The sequence below is a fragment of the Phasianus colchicus genome, chromosome 1 (assembly GCF_987193195.1).
Source record: "Phasianus colchicus chromosome 1, bPhaCol1.hap1.1, whole genome shotgun sequence".
Classification (NCBI taxonomy): domain Eukaryota; kingdom Metazoa; phylum Chordata; class Aves; order Galliformes; family Phasianidae; genus Phasianus; species Phasianus colchicus.
The window spans coordinates 164,656,973-164,678,162 of record NC_143436.1 but is presented as its reverse complement, the minus strand read 5'-3'; the positions used below and the strand labels follow the sequence as shown (position 1 = coordinate 164,678,162).

The 21,190-nt window shown below is 34.3% G+C and overlaps 1 protein-coding gene across 3 annotated transcripts in view; it reads left to right on the top strand.

The window, feature by feature from the left end:
- Window positions 1-21,190, top strand: part of PCDH17 (protocadherin 17) — an 87,134-nt gene that overhangs the window by 30,691 nt on the left and 35,253 nt on the right. The window lies entirely within an intron of this gene.

The window sequence follows — 21,190 nt, the reverse complement described above, 5'->3', positions numbered from 1 at the left end:
TTACTTATAGCAGAACAATGACCACAATCTCTGCAAATTTTCATTCTGACAGATAAGTATATTTATTTCTTCAAACTCTGTGTCCAATGCTTTTTTTTTTTTTTTTTTTTTTTCCAGATATGCTTTATCTAATTATGAGGTCTTTTATTTCAAAAGAAACAATTAAAAAAAAAAAAAATCCAACAAACTGAGCACTTAAGCATTGTGTTTATGTGATTTTGCCAAGATTGTAGGCAATAAGAAACAGCACTGCTGCTGGAATGTTTTATATATTTATTTTAGGTTAGTTGCGTAAAAGATGATTCAGTGTTAGAGAAAGTTAAGAGATAATTAAATAAGTCAATGTTATTGAGAAGATACATTTATAATTGAGCAAAAAAATATAAGCTTTTTATTAATTGTTGATTAATTGGATCTAGGGGTTTTTTGCTGTTGTTGTTTTGTTTTGTTTAGTTTTGTTTTCATAGCTAGCCCCGTCTGATCTGTTATACATTCATTAGGAACATGTTTTTGGTTATGTTGGGATTGAAATGTGACTTTTGCTATGTAGAATATTTAGAATGCTGCAGTACAACTTATTCTGTGTATATTTGAGAATTGACCTCAAATATGACCTTATTTTTCAACTAATAAATGCCAGAAAGATTATTTTTCCTAACCTCCTGCCACAGCAAGTCTTTGCTTATAATTAGACATTGATCTGTATAAAGATGCAGTACTACACTTTTATTATTATTATTATTATTATTTTAATAAACTAAATGTTATCTAATTTTCTCAGTTTTGTTTTAGCAGAAAGGGTGGATTTCTACCCATCAAGTACAGCAATGAGGTTCTAAAATTCAAAAAGTTTCATTAGAAAAATAATTTACTGCTCTAAATAATTAAGAAGTGACAGCTTTTTAGAAAATCAGTATATAGCCAGAGTTCAAATTTTATCACAGTCTGTCAATATAATGTCAAGAACAATACAGCTCAAAATATGAAAACATTAGTAAGCAGGTTAAGCCAATCTCTTCTATTCCATGTTTCCATTGTAACAGAAAAAGTTATCTGGAGGTTTGCATTTATCATTTTGTCTCTGAAAGGCCCCATTCATCAGGAAACAACTTATGGCAGTGACTCATAGTAATTCCTCACATTCTTATTAAATGTATACTAAACTATGAATGTTAAGTGCTGTTAGCCACTGCATTGCAGCAGCAGGTGTTTATGTAATATTTTTTACTAAGAAAAGATAAATAATTAGCATAGAGAGATAAATAACTTTTTTTTTTTCCCCCAAAAAACATAATTTCAAATGGTAATAACATCTATTTGTTTACCTCCATCTCAAGTGTGTGGTAATACAATCGTTTGGCAACTGAACCTACACTAAGCATCTTCTGGGGCTAGAAATCATTACAGTAACAAATGTGATGGAATGTGGTGTTTTCAACAAAATCAATGATAGCTTCTCATTGAGTATTGTGTGATTAGGGCTTTTAGCCCAACGTAATTTCTCTTTTGAAAGACAATAAATAAAATGGCTTTCTCTACACATTATTCCATTCCATTCCACGCTGAAGGAGAGTAAGAAATATAATGTATGTGATTCAGGTAGGAAGAGGATTGCATTTTCTTTACAGGAAAATTGTTTTCTGCGAAATGGGGGTGGAATGCTTGATTTTCTATGGCGACACCTGAAGCAGTATCAGAAGTTGTGTTTCTGTCAGTTCTGTCATCTCTCTAGGTTGTGTTGAAGAGTAGGAATTCACTGTTTTGTAGCAAAGTTTCAGACAAGATTATTGCTGTTTAAAGATTCTAAAATAATTTAACTTCTAGAAAGAAAGAGGGGCAAAACAAAGGCCTTTAAAATACATTGAGACAATAAGCCATGTCTCCTTTCAGGTATTATTTTTTTCCTTCTCTGTAAATTCCAAATTATTTTCTGCATAAAAGTATCTGTCTGTCTTTGGTCAGATAAGATTTCTCTACTTATTCCCTACTTATACTGATTTGGCTGTCTTACAAAGGAGCTTATTCCCTATGACTTACTTTTTCAGTGGGATGGTTTTAGACATGTTTGTCTTGCTTACCTTTAATTTTCCCCATTTTGTTTCTGAGACTTTAAACCCCTTCACAGGTTCAGACAGTTTAAGATCATCCTACATACAAATCTTACACTTTTAAATAGGTTTGCCAAGTTACATAAAAATTCCTCTTGACTCCACCTGGAGTAGCATGTGTTATTCACATTTTATATTTAAATAAAATATATCTTTTGATTTGTTGTGATTTGTGCATAAAAACTATGATCAGTGTTTTTTGAAATGACATACAAAGATGAAAATGATATTGTAATCCATAAATGATATCTACAGCAAAAGCATGTTCATTCTAAACTTTCTTAGTAAGTCCTGAGAATGTTTATCTTATAATCTGTAAAACAATCTAGAGATAGGGATGTTTTTTTTCTAGTTGCTTATAAGTCATTGATTTATTGGATTTTCCTGTGCTTTTCTGATTTAATATATCTCTGGGAGATTATTATTATTATTATTATTATTAGGGTTTTTTTGTTCACTATATCACTCACTGTGCAACAGAAATCTTGCTTTCAAAATGTTTGCCGTTCACACTTGTATCCCATAGAGGGGACATTTTTGCATGTGCTTTTGCCTGGTTAATGGTAGCATGGATCCTAAGAATAAAGAAAACCAGAGGTACATCCACAAAGAAAGAGTGAAAGAAAACTTCAGCACTGGTGTCAGAGGCTCCTCTAAGACCACTTTACCAGGTTTTTCTGTAGAACAGCACATTTTTAATCTACGATATAAGTGACTAGGATAAAAGGACTGGAGTCAGTCTTCAGCAATTAAAAAAAAAAAAAAAAAAAAAAGGAGATTAAATATCACACAAAAATACAACACTTTCTTCATAATCACAATGAAAATACACATGGAAGAAAGCTGACACAAACTTGCATGCAACTAAAGAATAAAGATTGTAACAGATATTTTGCATCTCAAGGAAAACCATTTACTCTACTTTTTAATGGTCTCCTTCTCTGGAAACATTCAAGACTTGCCTGGATGCTTACCTTTGCAATCTGGTCTAGGGAGCCTGCTTTGGCAGAGGGGTTGGACTCTATGATCTCTAGAGGCCCCTTTCAGCCCCTACAGTTCTGTGATTCTGTAATTCTGTGATTGATCCACTGAACATGTTCATGGAACAAGACTGTAGTAACTTGTGCATTTTTATTCTCAATTTTTTAAAAAAGGAAGATCCCTGAAATTGAATATTCTACTTTATCTATCTGCAGCAGAGTAGATATTATCAGAATTTTTTATGAATGATTTTTCTGAACTTTCCAGTGATTTTCTTATATCTGCTCAATATCCACTCTGGTGCATTTAACACATTCATTATTACATCTAAACTGACAGCAATTCCTTCCTAATTTTCTACTGTGAATACTTTGGTCAAGAGAATAATACTTCTGAATTTAAGAGAATGTGTAGCATTATAACTACTAAGTTCTTCTTCTTGTGAAGTCTGTGGTTCACACTGAAGCTTTTATTGATACCTATTGATATCTAGCTTTTAGATTAATATTTTGCACTTTTAATTATAAGTGTACTATGAAAAATGTCAAATATTCTTAGTGCCTTAAACTCAGCAATTTAAAGCTGATCTAGGTAACATGTTTGCAAGAGTTTCTTAGACTCACCAAGGTATGCAAATATTCTGTAATGCATCATTCTGAGAAACTAGAAAAATATTCCCCCTTTGAATCTAAGTTAATGATCTCACGAGAGGAATATGAGTCAGTCACCTTTGCTATGCAGATGACTGTCATAACCTTCCTTATGTTCATATCCAGTGATCTATGACATATTTGTTGAGAAAATTATTGTGAAAAAATTGAGCAAATACTTCTGAAAAATAAAGACAAAGCCTTTTTTCCCCCTCTGTTGCTTTTATGTTGAATGTCTTTTTAAGTTTTATTTTTAGATGGCCTTCTACTCTACCAGAGAATTCAGGCTCACTTTTTACCTGTTAGTTATTTTGATACTGAGTCTAGGTTCATGAGTGGCACTTTATGACATGTGAGTTGAGTGATAGCCAGGTGTGTTTAGAAGCAGTCTAGTTTGTTTGGTGCTTCCTTGTTAGAAAGGAGTGTGTTTCTATGCATAGCTTCTCTCTGTAGCATGTTCTGCTCATGTGAGCAGCTTTGGAGTTCAAGCAAAGCTATCCAGGTGAGGAAAGAGAAATCTAATGAAACAGGAGCTTGTCTTGGAAGAAATGAGAAAAGGATGTGCAGTGGTACCCTAATGGAGAAGAAATGGATTAGCTTAATACCTTGACTACTTTCTTAGCTTCTTTCATTGATACAAAATAGAAAAACTGCAAATATCCTGGCAGCTGAAGTGACAGTGAATGCACTTTGCATCAGAGTACCATAGCCTATTATTGCCTTTGTTATTGCCTATTATCCTGCTTTTCAACTAGAGTTGAGTTCTGCCAAACCAGATTTTTAATCAGGTACATTTCAGCTTCTGGCAGATTATTATCACATAGTAACTGTGAAGTTTTGTGAATGGTGCATATCACTTTTATTAGATTTAGCCTCAGATTATGGGGGAAATTTCTATAATTGATTTTCAGAGCATGCAGAAATACCTTTCTGCACCTATACAAACACAGAACGTGTCACTGAGAGACCAAAAAAAAAAAAAAGGGGGGGACTATAACCATTCAGCACAGCATGGTGTTTGGAACATTTGTGTGTTATACTACATTTTTCAGTTAATTTATTTCTCCCCTTCCTCCCCCACCATTATTTCTACTTTTTTTTTTTTTTTTATAATTACAAATTCATTCAACGTTTGAAAGTTGTCTTGTGTGTGTGTGTGTGTGCGTGTGTATTGATTTAATTATAAGCTTCACAACCAAATCAATTTAGATATATTATTGCCAACACCCTAGAGGTCTGAAACTGTACCAATAGGAAAAAAAAAAAAAAAAAAAGGAAAAAAAAAGATAAACAGGAGTGTATTATTGGATGATCTTATTTGTAAATTAATGTACATAAAATGCACTTCACGATCAAGTCAGTTACCATGAGTCTTTTGTCTGAGGTGTAGGTGTATATTTTAACATTTAGGTGCTGTAGCTTTGTTTTTGAGGCAACAAAGCAGAATATTCCTTGCCTGTCACTAGTGTAAATCTCATTACTTCCTTTCTGTACTCCCTGTTTTGACACCGCCTTTCCTGGGGCTGAGCTCAGTCACTGTGTTGCAGTTTGTTCTTGGAAGTCTTAGAATCCATTAGTTATCTTTTTGCTTTATTCCCACTAGAGGAGCAAGAGATGGATGTGCTCTTCTCAGTAAAATGAGGCCCTTCTATGTCAAAATCATTATCTTCAGCTAACAATTTTTATTTTCAGATTCTTTTTATAAATTGAAAGAAAAGTGGGGGCATAGAAAGATCAACAACTTTTGAAATGAGGAAATCATAAAACTGGTAGCTTTCATCGTTACAGGATTTATGCATTCCTCTGGATGGTAAATGGATATTCTCTAGCTGTGCTTACTTTTGTTAATGGAAATTTTAGGGCATATATCTATGCAGTGAATGGACACTTAATATCATACAAACTATTGTAATGGGACTAGAGGATAATTTCCTCCCTTTTAGTCTGTGTATGTGTTTGTTTATCAGGTTACATAAAGGAGACAATTAAAGCATATACGTCCTCTCCGTTCTTTCTCAGTTTATATCATCATTGTATGATTGTATCTCCTCTTACTAAGCTAACAAAAATATAGATATAATGAGATGTGATATTGCTCAAGTTTTGATATAATCCTATTTTACATTCCAGCCACGTTCTTGTTACCAAATTGAAAAAAATGTTCTGCAGATAGGACTGCTCTAAAGCTAATGCTGTTAGTTTGAAACCTGAAGTTGATTTTTAGTTATCATTAGTTTTATTTCCATCTGGGGAAAACATATCAACAGAAGTGTCTTAAATAAGGGGCTGGAATTAATTATTCCATTCAGTAATGCATCAGTTAGAATAACACTAATTCTTTTTTGTTCTTCTAGAACAAAGTGTATCTTTTAATTTCTGTATACAATTCACTCTGTCCTTTTTCTGGTCCTTTATACTTACTTCTTTTCTGCTGTTCTATTCTTTTGGTTTTCAGAGGAAGAAAAAGTGGTATAATTTAATTTAGGCCAGAGTTCATTAATGGCAGACACTATACTCATTTTTAAGTCAGACCTGGACAAATTCAGAATCAACAGAGAGGTGATATAGCAGAAGAAAATAGTGGTTTATGCAACTACTGAGAGAACTGTTTTTGTTCAGAGTTTCGATTAGTTTAACTGAGCAAAGAATTAGATATAACAAAAGTCTTTGTGAATTAAAAAAAACTTCCTTCCTTCCTTCCTTCCTTCCTTCCTTCCTTCCTTCCTTCCTTCCTTCCTTCCTTCCTTCCTTCCTTCCTTCCTTCCTTCCCTCCCTCCCTCGCTCCCTCGCTCCCTCCTTCTCTCCTCTCCCTCTCTCCTCTCCTTCTCTCCTTCCTTCTCTCCCTCCCTTCCTCCCTTCCTCCTTCTCTCCCTCCCTCCTTCCCTCCCTTCCACCTTCTCTCCCTCCCTCTCTCCCTCCCTCCTTCTCTCCTTCTCTCCCTCCCTCCCTCCCCTTCCTCCTCCTTTTTTTTTTTTTTTTTTTTTTTTTAGTTTGTTAGGAAAGTTATTTATGTTCAATATGGACAAGAATTTGCAATAAAGATATTTATGCAGTGAAGCTGGCTGCCTCTGTACATTAAAGAATCCTCCTGCATGGTGTTTTTTAAGACACGTTAAATATACATTTGCCAGTGATAATCCAGGTTTATTTTAACCTACTGAGGGCCAGGGGATCCACTCTAGCCTTGCTTTTTGTGATAACATAATTAAACGTAAGGGTGAGATGTACTGTCTAGTCCTGAGTAAAGTGTACTGAAAGGGAACAATTGCACTGACCTGTTCTATACTCTTTTGTCTGTGAGCATCTTTTATGGGAAGAGCTCACCATGTGAAAGAATTGAAAAGAATGTGAGCTGTGCAGTGCTTCACAACAAGAATCCCTGATATACTGTAATAGCACTTAGGGTTTAACGAGGACTTTGCTCAGACATAGAGCTTCAACATGATTAGCTAATTACCGCTCAGTGAAACTTTGTCTCCTGTCTGTATGCCAGTGATATATGCATGCAGTGTATCAGCCTCTATGTGCCTACTGCCCATCCTTATTTCCAGAATGGCAGAACAGCTGGTTTCCATTTCCTGCTGCTGCTTTCTTCTATTCCAGCTGCCACACTCAAATAACCTCCCTTCCCCAAGTGGGCTTCATATGGTTTGAAAGGGACTTAATGTACCTCAGTGCATAGGGAACTTTTGATGCATATTTCATCATGTTTCAGTTCTTTCTACAGGGAACACTGCATGTATAACAGATGTTCCCTGACTACTACCCTTTCCTGAAGGTGACATGCCCTTTTTTGTATTTCATCTCTAATGTATATGTAGCTGGTAGTGCCTGTGTAGTACTAAAAAATACAGCTCCACGGCTGCCTCTATACTGCATGCCAAGCTGTATTTAATTCCATCTGCTCCCCTTTGCAGCATGAAATGGAGAGGAGCATATGCCCAGTATAACCAACTCATAGTGAGACATGGAAAAGACCAAAACTTTATTTAAAACATGTAAATGCTTTTCAGTATATGACTATATTTTTTCTATGTGTACAAATTGCCTCATATAAATCAGTGGGCATGTAATTAAGTGTCAAAAATCTTTCTTCTTCTTTTAATAGTCCCCCTAGTGCAAATATTTATGTAGTGTGATGTGTTTATGTATGTAAAAACATGCACAAATAAGATATTATTCACTGATGATCATGAAAAAATTGATTTTTTAAACAAAATCTGTATCTTAAATATATGAAAAATTGAACATTTTAATAGCTTACATGTTTATTTTTAAAAGTGTAACTTAGCTTGTCCATTGAACATGATCTCTAGCTAGTTATAAGATCTAGCCTTAAAAGTTTTCAGTAAAGACTAAGAACAACAGAACCACAAGTGGACTTTTGTCTGTTTCAATATAGTGGAAAAATTTGTGTGAGACATCTGTAACCTACACAGCCAAGGAAGTGTCTACTGGATCTCTGTGCACAAATGAAAATAAATAGTCCTAAACTTTGTGTGCTGGTATAAGTTTTATTTCTTTTCTACTATATGAGCTTGGTATGGTTAGATAGTTTGATTCAAACTGAGGACTTTGCCCATTGTCCCTATGACATTTGTTACTGCAAGAAAAGGTGACGTAAAGGCACTGTGTCTGTACATTTATCCCAATTTCTTTTTTTTCCAATTTAAAGGAATAATATGTTTTTTGATTTTATATTATTATTTTTCACTTTTTAATATATAGCTATAAAAGTTATGAAGTTCAACTATGGATACCTTTTATGTGAACAAAAATAATAATATCCACACTTGTATTGCATTCAGATGTTTATTCATTATTTTTCATGTTTTTATTCCTTTATTCCTTTATTTTTATGTGTTTATTTTTTGTGTGTTCACGTTTTTATCAGTATATGGAAAATGGCATAAATTCTTAAATTGCTAGAATTTTGACACAGTCATAATCTTTAAAAGGTAAATTTGATGATCAATGAGAATTAGCTTCTGCCTGAGCTTTAGAAATGCCCGATTGGTAATTTGCTAATATTTTAAAGTGATTTAAGGAGTTTTAGATTTAACCTCTTTATGTAAGACAAAATAAGCTACTATTTAAAGACTAAAAATTTCTTTGCTATTTAAAGTCTAAAGATATCTTTAAACTCTTTAAAAGGAGCTGTCAGTAGAATTTCAGACCATTGCAAATTTAATACACTTCAGCAACTTTTCACAAATGTACATGACAACAGTAGGTGTCTTATTTTTTATTAAAAAAAAAGACTCTTGTATCTTTATTTTTTACTAGCATACTTGAAAGATGAATACAGCTACTTCATTGTAGACTTGATTCGTTTTCTTTTTTTTTTTTTTTTTTTTTTTTTTTTGTGATCTGCGCAGGTATGTATAGACAGAGGAAAAGTTACTGGAAGAAGAAAGTAAAAAAATATATCTTTAAGTTAAGTTGTAGGAAGAGAACATATAAAAAGTAGGGAAAAAGCAAGTAACAAACACAGTTGGATTTCTGTAGAAGACTATTCAGCTCTCAGAGTTAGCATGTTTTTGTTGAGTTTATTAATTATTTGAAAAACAAACAAACAAACAAACATGATCAACATTTTTTTTTTAATTTTTCCTAAAGACTAGCTGCAACTCAAAAATCTAAACTGGACTAATGTATTTCATATTGGACAGGTACTTGCTCTTTTCAGAGCAGAGTCAGTGGCGTGGTACCATCTTATTCCTTTTGGACAAGCGGTATTTGTGGTATTTGTTTTGCTGAATTATACTAATTGTAACTGATCAAAAATATTTTATCAAAATATGGATTATTATAATGGTAATATATTTACTTAGAGATGCAGTGTCTTTTTTTCAGCTTACTGTTAGGAACATATTTAAGAACAGATTTAGAAACAGATTATCCGGTAAAATATAAGAAAAACAAAAAAGTTCAAGGCAGCAAAAATATTCTTTAAAATTTTAATGAAATCGAGGGAATACTAGTTTACATCTATTTGGAGTGAATTTTACCTTTCCAAAATTCAATTCAAAACTAAGGCTCGGATTTTCTCCTAAATATTCGGTCCGCCATAAGTAGAAGGAAACTGGAAAACCTGGATCTGGAAGTTTTGTTCATTAAGAAAACTGTAAAAAACTTTACCTCTACATTTTCAGCACTTCTAAAGAGGAGAACAGTGCACAAATTCATGGGAACCTGGTCCCTGTTATTTCATCTTCCATATTACCTGCTTCTGTGAGACTCACCCTCATTATATATAGTTAATTAATTGACAAACACTTTAGAATTAATGAAGAGAAAAACAGATACTTTTGGAACATGATTAACTTGACCTATTTTACATGAATCGTGCGCTCAAAACACTCATGAGGTGAGTAACTCTCATGTAGTTCAGTATTTGCTGATGTCTAAAGTTTTGAAAGATTCACTGCAGTTCAGTATTTTTTTTTTTCTTCAGAAAACAGCTTTTTGCACATTAGCCGTTGCTTATCCCAACTTTTTGGCTTCTGTGTTTTTTGACTTATGCTACAAATGCTAATGGCTCAAGCTCAAGTTTGTTTGTTTGTTTGTTTGTTTGTTTGTTTTCTGGAGGCATCATTATTAACTTATTCAACAAATCTTTCCCATTTCATCAGCATCATGACACAGAGGTGTTGAATCTCTCTTCCGTTTGAGGAATATAATTTCTATTTGCACAGCTGTTGTTCTCTCTTCCATGTTTTTATAGCTGGAAGCATTTTTTTTTTCACTCACAGAGCTGGGTGACTGTAAGGTTCATAGCTTTTGATGCTTTGGTTAAATGTTCATCTATTTGTTTTTTCTCCTGATTTGTTATGGCCAAAACTGGCGCCAGAAGCAATAAAAACTAGTATGTTGGAGATTTAAAATTAGACTCTGAGCTCAACCTGTACTTTGGCTTCTAAAAACCCCTATGTGCCAAAACATTTTACTGAAATGACTCACAGAAAAATAAGGGGATGCTCTTAGATTACATGGTCCTCAGCTTAAATCAAAATAAATTTATCTGACCACTTGAGCTGTTATAATTTATGTTAATTAAATACCCAGACATGAATTAAAAATATTAATTTAAGGATTAACCTTTATATAAGATATCTGTATCATACATAGTGTTAATTTCAGTAAATTTTTATCTCAACTCACTTGGTGAGTTGAAGTAATTCATGATCTTCTTAAACCTAACTTCTTATTACTTCTGAGGCGCTTCTTGTATGTTCATTAAAGAACAGTGGATTCTGAAATGGCTTCTAATCCCTGGCAAATACATTTAAGCATCAACTGGCATTTCACAAACATACAGTAACAATCTTACTAAATCTAAGTAAATATTTTCTTAAGATAGTTGAGGTCTAACTTCTTGTATCACAACCAGTGTAGCACATATCATTAATGATGGTAAAGGAGGTTTATCTGCAGCAGAATACTTGCCACTCTTAACTCCATTGCCAGAGCCATCTACTGGAAATGTAGCACACATTGGCACAAAAAGTTTTCTGTACCCTCTCCCTGAAAGAGATAAACTAAGCTAAATATGTACTGGTATGGCTATACGCATGACAAGCTTTCCTTCAAATAGCTGTGTGAACCGACCTTGTCATTTTTTTCACGCTTCCAGATGACTCAGCTTTGCCAGCAGTACTTCACAATATAGATCTGGTCTCACAAGATGCTATTTAGTATCAGTGTTATTAATGGTGAACGTATTCTGTTTTCTTGCAAGGCTCACACAGATAGAGACTAAACTACATTTTTTGGCAAATTGAACAGAATTGTCAAGAATGTATCACATAATTTCTCATGTTCAAAGTAACACTACAAAAAATAGTTAACTCTGTAAGTGCCCTTCAGAAGTAAATGTCTCAGGGAATAAATCTGATGTGTTGCACCAGTCAGATACCTTTGACTGTCTTATGCTTTTGTGTTTGCTATTTCAAGTTTGTTAACTGATAGATAAGTATTGAAATAACATCTCATGCAGATTTTTTTTTTTTTTTTTTCCTTCATGATTGTCAGTTTTCATTGGGAAATTTGACTATTTCCTGTTCATTTTTCTCTTACACACTGCACAACCATCCATACTACTTATAAATAAATAAATAAATTATTACAGTAACCTCAAGATTTTCATGATACTCTTAAATATAGTTTTTAGTGGCTACTGATATATATTTTCAAAATGATAGAAAATGCATTTCAGACTAGGATCCTATTGTGTTTTTTCAGGCTTTGTTATTTACAGTCAGATATACAGCTCACAGGTTGTGTATAGTTCACAAAATAAGAAGGCAAAACTGGCTTTATAGTAAAGTAGTATATAACTTTGGTTAATTTAGAGCTTTACACAGCTTTTCTTTTCTCTATATGTTGTCATGCATCATTTTACAAGAGTCAGTACTGACAGACAAACTTATTACTCTAAGATTGTTTGTGATTTGGGCATTAAATACCTCCTTTTTGAAAGTTGACTAAGTAGTTTTTTTGGTATTATTATTTTTAATTTTACTTCATAGAAAATCATCAGAAAGCTTCATCCTAATAAACGCTAGAATTAAATATTTTGATATTATGTATGTTGCTCCAAAAGTAATACTTCCTTTTTATTTCCATGGGATCTACAGCAAAAACAAAGAGCACAATAATACTATTTGATAGAGCAAATGCTCAGCTACAACTATCTCTTCCACAAAATCACCTCCATTAGCTATGCATTTTTGCCAGTGATAAACAAGAACCTGCATGCTGTGCTCATGAGAAGACGGTTGGACTAGATGATCTTCCAGGTCGTTTCCAACCTTGTGATTCTATGATTCTATGATTCTATGATTCTCATATAAATCTGCACCAGTGGAGGTGACCCACTGTTACCAGTGCTGAAACACATCACTGGCTGCCTCACTGTGCTCACATCCACTATTTGGTCTCTAAAAATGTTCAACAAGCATCAGTAAATATTGGCATTCACTGATTCATGGGTGCCATTTATTTACAAGTGGCACACCTGTGCTTCATACACAGTTCCATGTCAGATGCCATTTTGTCAGACTGTCCCTCTGTTGCCATCTGTCACACAGCAAAAACATGTAACGGAATACTGGCGGGAAGGTTCCACCTCTACCACCATACCACCAACATCTGCCCCTGATGTTAGAGGCCAACAGAATAAAACAAGAGGCATTACTTTTAGAGGAGCCTTTGTAAATAAGCATAATTAAGTATTATGCTTTCAGGAATAAGAGAGATTTATTTCAAATTTTGAAATGTAAGTTCATCCAATAGTGCTGATTTTGTAGTAATAGTGATCATATTAAGTACTGTGTGGGTGCCCAAATTTTCTCTTTAACATCTAACATTTTTTTCTCAGTGATATATATAAAAATCATGTATACTTTCTGTGACTAATCATAATCAAGATCTCAACTGTATTTTTCCATGTCACTATAGTAGAGTACACTGTAAAATGATATTTCTGTAAAATGTATATTGTCTGCACTAGTAATGTAATTAGCTATTTATGCATTTGATTTTATGAAAATAAATTCTTAATAAGAAATTCTTATAATTTTTCTGGTGCAGATATTTAAATATATTTTATTAAACTGAACTAAGTGCTTAAAAATAGCTCCCTGGCATTCAGAATAATGGATATGAAAGGAAGAGTAATAAAAATTGAGGGGAAGGTGCAGAGTAAGCACTGATTCAGCAACTACTGCACTGATTTAAACATTTTCTTTAGTACATAAGATATACATCTTCAGGCATTTAAAAGCATATGAATACAACTGTCTAGTAAGGGTTGAGCTGTGGAAGTTTCTGTCAGGTAACAAATTAACTCTCATCGTCCAGCCTATGGCAAATGTACATGTGTTTGCACTTCACTTAGACCAGCTGAAGGTAATTCAATGATTCACCTAGCTGCAATGTCTAAGTCACCTTGTGGAATTTCCACTCATTCTCCAGTGAGTAAACAAAGATTATAGGACAATTACATTTCCCTGTATTTAAAAGTGTAAAGAAGAGAATCCAAGGAAATAAATAAGACGCGTTTGCATCAATCCTGGGTGGAGTTTTCTCCCATGAATTTGTTTAATTGCTTTGTGGAGCCTTTGAATCCACAATGACCCAAGCAATGATCTCCACAGTATACTTAGGTGTGTACACAAGTACAGTTCTGTCGATTGAAGCTGCCATATGATAACTTCACTGGCACTGCCTAGTTCTTGCTTTAGGAGAAACAGTAGATAATTGTTTCCTATTAGTCCTCTCAGTGACAATCAAAATTCACAAATCTTTCCATATTTTCTCTTTGTTGTGTTTTCTCCAAGCTAAAAACAAAACAAAACAAAACAAAAAACCTTAGTTTATTTAATCTCTTATGAAAGCCTTTTCATAACTTTGATCATCTTTAGTTCTATTATATTCTTTTGAACATGGCATGAGCAGAACTGCATACAGAAGTCTAGACACAGCAGCTGTGGATTTAAACAAAGCAATGTTTTGTGTTTAAATCTCTATTCCTTCTCCAAGATTGCTTCCCATTCTAATTGATCTCTGCATGTTCTATGAGCTGAAATCTTCATTTAACTGTCCAGGATAATACTAAGATCTGTTTTACAATCCATAGTTTGCATTTAGACAGTTCCTGCTGTTTTCCATCATGTATATTACCTGCATGTGTTGACACTGAATCCCATGTGCCATTTTATTGTAGTCACACAATACCACAACAGCTATCTGCAGCGCTTCACAATCGCAGATTTTACGAGTCATGTTTGCCGTGTTATGTTTGTGTGGCACCAAAGCTAACTTAAGTGATAGTGTTACAATGGTCCAATTTCATATTTGGTTTCCATCTGGTCTGCTGATTTGTTGGTAGTGATTTTACCCATTTTTCTCTAAGACGTAAACTATTAGTCTTCCAGTTGCAGGCAATTTTCATGACTGATTTATATCCCCAGAATAACTGCAGTGCTGGAATCTCCTAGACTCCTTTGCAATGTGTGTTTTTTTTTTTTTTTTTTTTTTCCGGTTTGAGGGGGAGCTTGCTTGTGACCTTATCTTTCAGTGTTGCAGTATATGCTGATTTTCTGCCACCTTCAATGATGCACTGTTTCTCTGGCATTCTTCCCCCTCCCCTCCCCTCCGCTTCCCTTCCCAAAATCCTGATTATTACTTCATATGTCACAAACAAATAGTGTACAAAACTTTTTCCATCCTTCCTTATGTAACATTTTATTGTAATGTTTTATTGGTTTAGTTTTATGCTTTTCTCTTCCTAATTTACAAATGACTCCCACGCTTTTTAAGAGAATTTTTTTTACATCTAATAGCTTCCTTTACTCTGCTGTTTCACATGCTGGCCATTTTTCTGTCCATTTAAAGTGTTTTTGGTAAGTGGTATACAGTTACTCTGAAATCCTAATATAGTATCTCTAAGCAGTCTGTTATACTATCTGCAAGCATTTAGTCTTTTACTTGCCCTTTTCAGTTTCCTTTTAAAAAACATTGTCATGTTCAGGCAGTTCCCATTTTTTGAAATTAAATGCTAACTGTAGTGACTTCTTTGCCTTTTTCTTTTCTACAATGACACTGAATTTGAAAGCTTTTGGCCAGCACTACAGCATAGCACAGCAGTAACTATATTTTCATCCTGGACTGTTGAATACTAAAAACTAAATTGTATTAGCAATGTATATCCCCTTGTGAACTCTTGGACTAGTTAATTTAAGTGCAATGCACTTCATCATTCCTATATAATTTGTATCTTGGCATTATGATTACACTGAGTTTTATTTCCACTGGCTCTATGAGGTATCTGTTACATCAGATTCCTCACTTAGAACCAGCTGCTGCTGTTGGTTTTTTTGTTTGTTTGTTTGTTTGTTTTCCCTTCTTTTCTCTTTTCTTCTTTTAGAAAACAAAATAAAAACCCAAATAACTACAAATTGTATAGAATCGAGTAAATATTTGGTTTCCAATTTTTATGCGTCTTGTTCAGTTGGGATTTTATTTGCTGAAGTTCTTTGCTATTCCCTGACCCAAAAGTGGTAAACTATGAAATATGGTAAACTTTAATTCATTTTGAGTATTCAGTTTCTGGTTTTATTCTTGATGACAATTCATCAGAAATTACATGATGCTTGTTCTTCTTGGATATGTTCCATCCACAAAAATAATTCCCTTGGTCACTAAAATATTCCCTCCTCTTGTCTAAGTCAATTTTCAATCCAAAAAAATATATGAGCTTGTATTTATGACAGCTGTCTCATTTTCATCTTGAATTTTGCCTTTAACTTATGATTTAGTTGACTCAAGTCTGCCTCTTCATAATTTTATTTATTTATTTATTTATTTATTTTTAGGAAAGAGATATGCAGTTGTTGTACCTGTATAAGGTTCAAGTAAAAATGCAACATTTTCTTCCTTTTTCTGGGAAAACAATGACCACAAGAATAACAGCAACTAAACAAACAAAAACAGGTTATATTGGTTATATTGTTACTGTTTTGGTTATTGTTATTGCTGTGCTACGCTTTAGTCACTGTCAATGTTTCCTAATTTCAACTAGATCTGATTTTTATTCTCACACTTCCTAGGTATTCTAGTGAACAGGAATAACAATTAAATAGATGTAGAGATAGTCTACATTTTTGCTTGTTATACTATATCAAAGTTAGTATTTTTCAGACATTTTAATTGTTCCTTTGTTACACAACTCACTGAATGCTTTTTTTAGCCGTTCCTTACACCATTGTCATTTTGACTTTCCTCACCCTTAGAAAGGTAATTTTAGAGCTCTTTCACAGAGAAAGAGTTGCAGAATGCCACTTAGGAATATAAACATCAATTTATTATCATCACTGTTCAGTATTGTCACTGTTTTTTTTGTTTTCTTCTGTTTTTGTTTTTTGTTTGTTTGTTTGTTTTTGTTTTTGTTTTTGTTTTCCCATTCTAGTGCATGTCTTAATGCCTTTGTCTTTTTCTGCATTGGAGCAGCTGTGAAAATTTGTCCAAATTAGCATTACAGGTGGATTAGTCAAATCACTCTACATCTCAGTGTAGATATCTTTATTTGTGCTTAAAATATAGCAAATTTGGCTAAGCTTATATCAATTCTAAAGTGAACCATAGAAAACTGAATCAGAAGCATTTTAGTGCTGAATAAGAATAAAAATAAAAGAACAAGAATATAAGAATACCCACAAAGTAGTTTAATGTGATTGAACAAATCTTCTTTACACTCACCCATATAATTGATAAGGATTAACTTTCCAGTGTTTTCTCCCTTGGTAGCCTCAGAGAAGCTTACTTTCCTTTCAGTCAAACACTTGTGATTTTAACATGCTCCAGCATTCAATGGTACATCTTGGAGATATTTCATTTCACATTAAGAGGGCTTGTCATGGTTTTGTGATTTTTGGTTTTTGATATTCCACAGCATAATATCATGTATTGCACTGGGAGTTAAAGTGTTAATGTGCCATTTCTGGGTAACTATCCCTATATGTCATGGAAGTCATGGGATCTGGTCCCTCCTTTGTTTTGGGCTCACTCTTACTGCCTTGCAGGGGGTGTTGTGAGGGTGCTTCCTAGCCATCCCAAGCTTTCAGGTTTGATTGGTCTTGGAAACTCTCTCTGTCCTATTTTATTTGATTTATTAGTTTCAATTTCAATTACATTGTATTATATTGTGTTATCTTGCATTCAGATATCATAGTTAGTAAAATAAATTTTCCTCCTTAGATCATTGACGCTGTTCTGCTTTTTTTTTTTTTTTTTTTTTTTCCCTTGAGCCCAGCTCCCATCTCCCTACACTTTTTTCCCTTTTCCTTCCCATTTTTGGGTGGCCTACTGCCCACCTGTCACAGGTATAGATTGATCTACTTAACTCCGTAACATCCGTAACACTGCTACTGTATCCAGTGTCCTGCCCCATGGATCTCTGCAGTGAGATCCATTCCTACTGTAGCTCCTGTCTGGTCTTCTACAGCTTTCTGGAGTTTGCTACAAATTCACAGCTGATTCTGATGTAGGAAAAGTTGGAAGATAAGAAAGAAGCATGTTGACAATGTGCCTATACTCAGTCAGAACCCACATAGCTTACCTTTGTAGAGAAACACTCTGACTGCAAGGGTTCTCAATCCCCAAAACCAAGTGCCGTGATCTGGCTACAGAAATATATTTATTCTCTATTACCTTGCAGCACAGAAAAGTTATGCACTTTTGTAATTACTGTGTCTTTCACACAGACTTTTCACTGAGGTAGAAAGTAAAATCCAATATGAAAATTATGCTAAGCAGAGCTATTACATAGTCATGGTTCTTGGCTATGCTAACTTCTGAACCCGGTCTAAAACTGCCTGACAGAATGAAAGCTGTTCTAGACCAAAGGTGTGCTGGGTATCACTCGAGCCATACAGATGCTATAGGTAGAATAGTTAAGTGGTATTAACAGTTTCATGTTGGGATGTATCTAACTTGCTTGTCTCCTTTAGACCAAAGAATCTGTAAAGAAGGAATCGAAGTGTTGAACTTCACAGGTTTGTAATTTACAGAAGGACAAGAGATTTTACATGTTTCTTTTGATTCTCACTGAATTCCAATGGATTTTAAATTCTTCATCTGCCTGTACAAAAACAAACTTCTTTAAGTTTTTCTTGTAAAAAGATGATAAGATAGAACCTGAAATTTGTGGAATCACAGACTCAAAGAATCACATAATGTTTGAGCTAGGAAGGGAACTCAGGATGTCACATGTTCCATCTTCCCTACTCTAGCATGGACACCCAGAGCAGGTTGCACAGAAGCACATAGAGACAGCTTTTGATTATCTCAAATATATTTAAAATATAACCAATAAATAAATATTTTCTGTGTATTTGACCCAATAGTCTCCCTCCAATGGCTTTCTTGCTTATTCATACGAGCCATGTCATCAGTCCTTTATTCAGGATTTCCTCATCCAAAAGAACAGTACAGGTTTGAAAGTAAAGCTATGGTACACTGCACTGTCAGGCTGAACAGTTCAAAGCCAGACAAGGATACCTGCACCTTGTTCATCTGAGCTTGCATTCTAGCCTGATAAATGTTGAGAATTAGCATTATATGCTTTATTCTCAGTGGCAACTGTTAATGGTATAACTCTTCAAGCATGTCCTGTCACTTGTTCTATCCAAGATAAATGATTTTGATTCCAAAGCAGCTCTTCCATCTATTTTGTAGATATAGTGTGTGAGGAGAGTGAATTTGGGCAAATAATAAATAAAAATTGTCAGTAGTGACATTTTGACGGGAAAAAGAAAAAAAAAAAAAGACTCCTGTTTTCTTGTAAAACACATGAGAATGTAAAAAAAAGTTATATATCTAGTAAAAAGACAAAGAAAGGTACCACACATTCATTTTGGTAAATATGGTATGCTAAGTACATCGGATTCACATTTTACCCACACCTCATTCAGATTTCCAGGTGCCTCAGAATCTGTGACATCTAACAACACACACAATTTAGATTTCACTATATCCATGTGGTGAGATCTGCTTGTGCTTAGGTTCTTACAAAATATAGAGTGGGACCCCACAACTCTATTGAATTCTTTTTTTTCTCCTTGTTTCATCTAGTTTTCCACTACAAGAATAAGAATTAGATGTGTGGTTAGGAAGCCAGAGGCAAGATGTATACCCTAGTAGATCCATACCACACTGTGATACTTGACGTAGCCATGTAGGAGTTAATGATGGGCTTTGATTTTCAACCCTCAGTTTACAGATAGTTTTTTACTGCTGTTTAGCTTCTGTTTTTTTGCTAACTTTCATTATTGCTCTTGGCTTTGATTACTTCCTCAGTGTAGGAGAATCTAACCGAAGCCCCTGTTTATTTCTTGTGATGTGTATTTTTCATTAAATGACAGTCATCAAAGGAGAATATTTTATTTCTAGCCTTGAGAGGTTCACACTCACAAGAGTGGCCTAGAGGGATGCAGCTGTCTTATTGTGCAGTGAACAGAGAATTATTCTGGAATGTATCCTACTCAGTAAAAGCCTTAAATATTATGACCAATTTCTTGAATTGGCTTCGAAAGCAATTTGAGAATCAGTGGAAAATATGAGTTGTTGACATGATATATTGAGGTAGCTTTTCCTTTTAAACAACTAGTTTTCTTGTTCTGTGTCTGTTATGCCTGATTCCTACTCTATGATTTCTACATGATTCTAATTACAAAAGGAAGAGATTATCATAATGGTGGTAGCTATCAATTCCAGCAACAACAAAGACAGAGAATGATTTCCAAAAACACTGAGGGAAAAGGAAGGAATTCCTGTTCCTTTTTCTGCATGTTTAATGTGATGGACTAGATGATCGTAAAAGATCTCTTCCTACTGAACTGTATTCCATTCCATCCCATCCCATTTCATCCCATCTTAAACATATCTTCAATTTTTGTGCTACCTGAGAAAGCACAAAGTGTATGATTTAAGGAAACAAAAGACAGTCTTAGCATTTAGATATTCTGCATGTTTTTATTTCTGCTATCATTTCTTTCTTTGGCTGACTGAACTTAAATTAGAGAGACTGTATCAGGGTGTATAGTGATAGGGGCAAGGAGTAATGGCTTTAAACTAAAAGGGAGTAAAGTTAACTTAGATATATGGTAGGAATTATTTACCATGAGAGTGGTTAGATTCTGGAACAGGTTGCCCAGAGAGGCTATGCATGCTCCATTCCTAGAAGGAGATCTGGGACTTAGATCAATCTGATTTAGTGGAAGGTGGATCATGGCAGGAGGAATTGGAGCTGGATGATTTTTAAAAGTCATTTTCAACTCAAACCACTCTGTGAGTCTGTGGTTCTTGGATTCTATGATACAGCTACTTTTTGTCCTTTGAATTTTGTGACAATTTTATGATGGTGTTGCTTCAGAAGTATATATAAGGGTAGGATCCATTATTTTGCTGTTTGTATCAGCCATGTCATGTATATGGCAAAGACAATTACGTGGAGAGGTTCTTCACATCCTAGAAATCTCTCTTGTGCCCAGGCTTCTTTAGCAGTGGAAGCAGTTGGTGCCTCGGAAGGCCAATTATTGGGATGTAATTAATGAGCTTAAAGGAAGAAGAAAGCCTCCCTTAAAGGGAGGGATAAATATGTAACATATTGTCTCTGGCAAGTGTTAGCTCCTGATGATTTGTGATGGCTTCTTGAATATCTGAATGTTTTGGGTTTTTTTTTAGTCATTGTTATTACTATTTATTTATTTATTTATTTATGTATTTTCTGGCAGTGATGTGTTAGTTTTTGCTCTTTTAGCCACTTGAACCAATAACATGAAGGTGCTAGCATAAAGGAACAGGGTGGGAATGCTTCCTGAGCAGGTACCTTATACTGCTGATTGTTGTTAGCTTTACGAGGTGTGGAGCCACAGCTTAAAAAAAAAA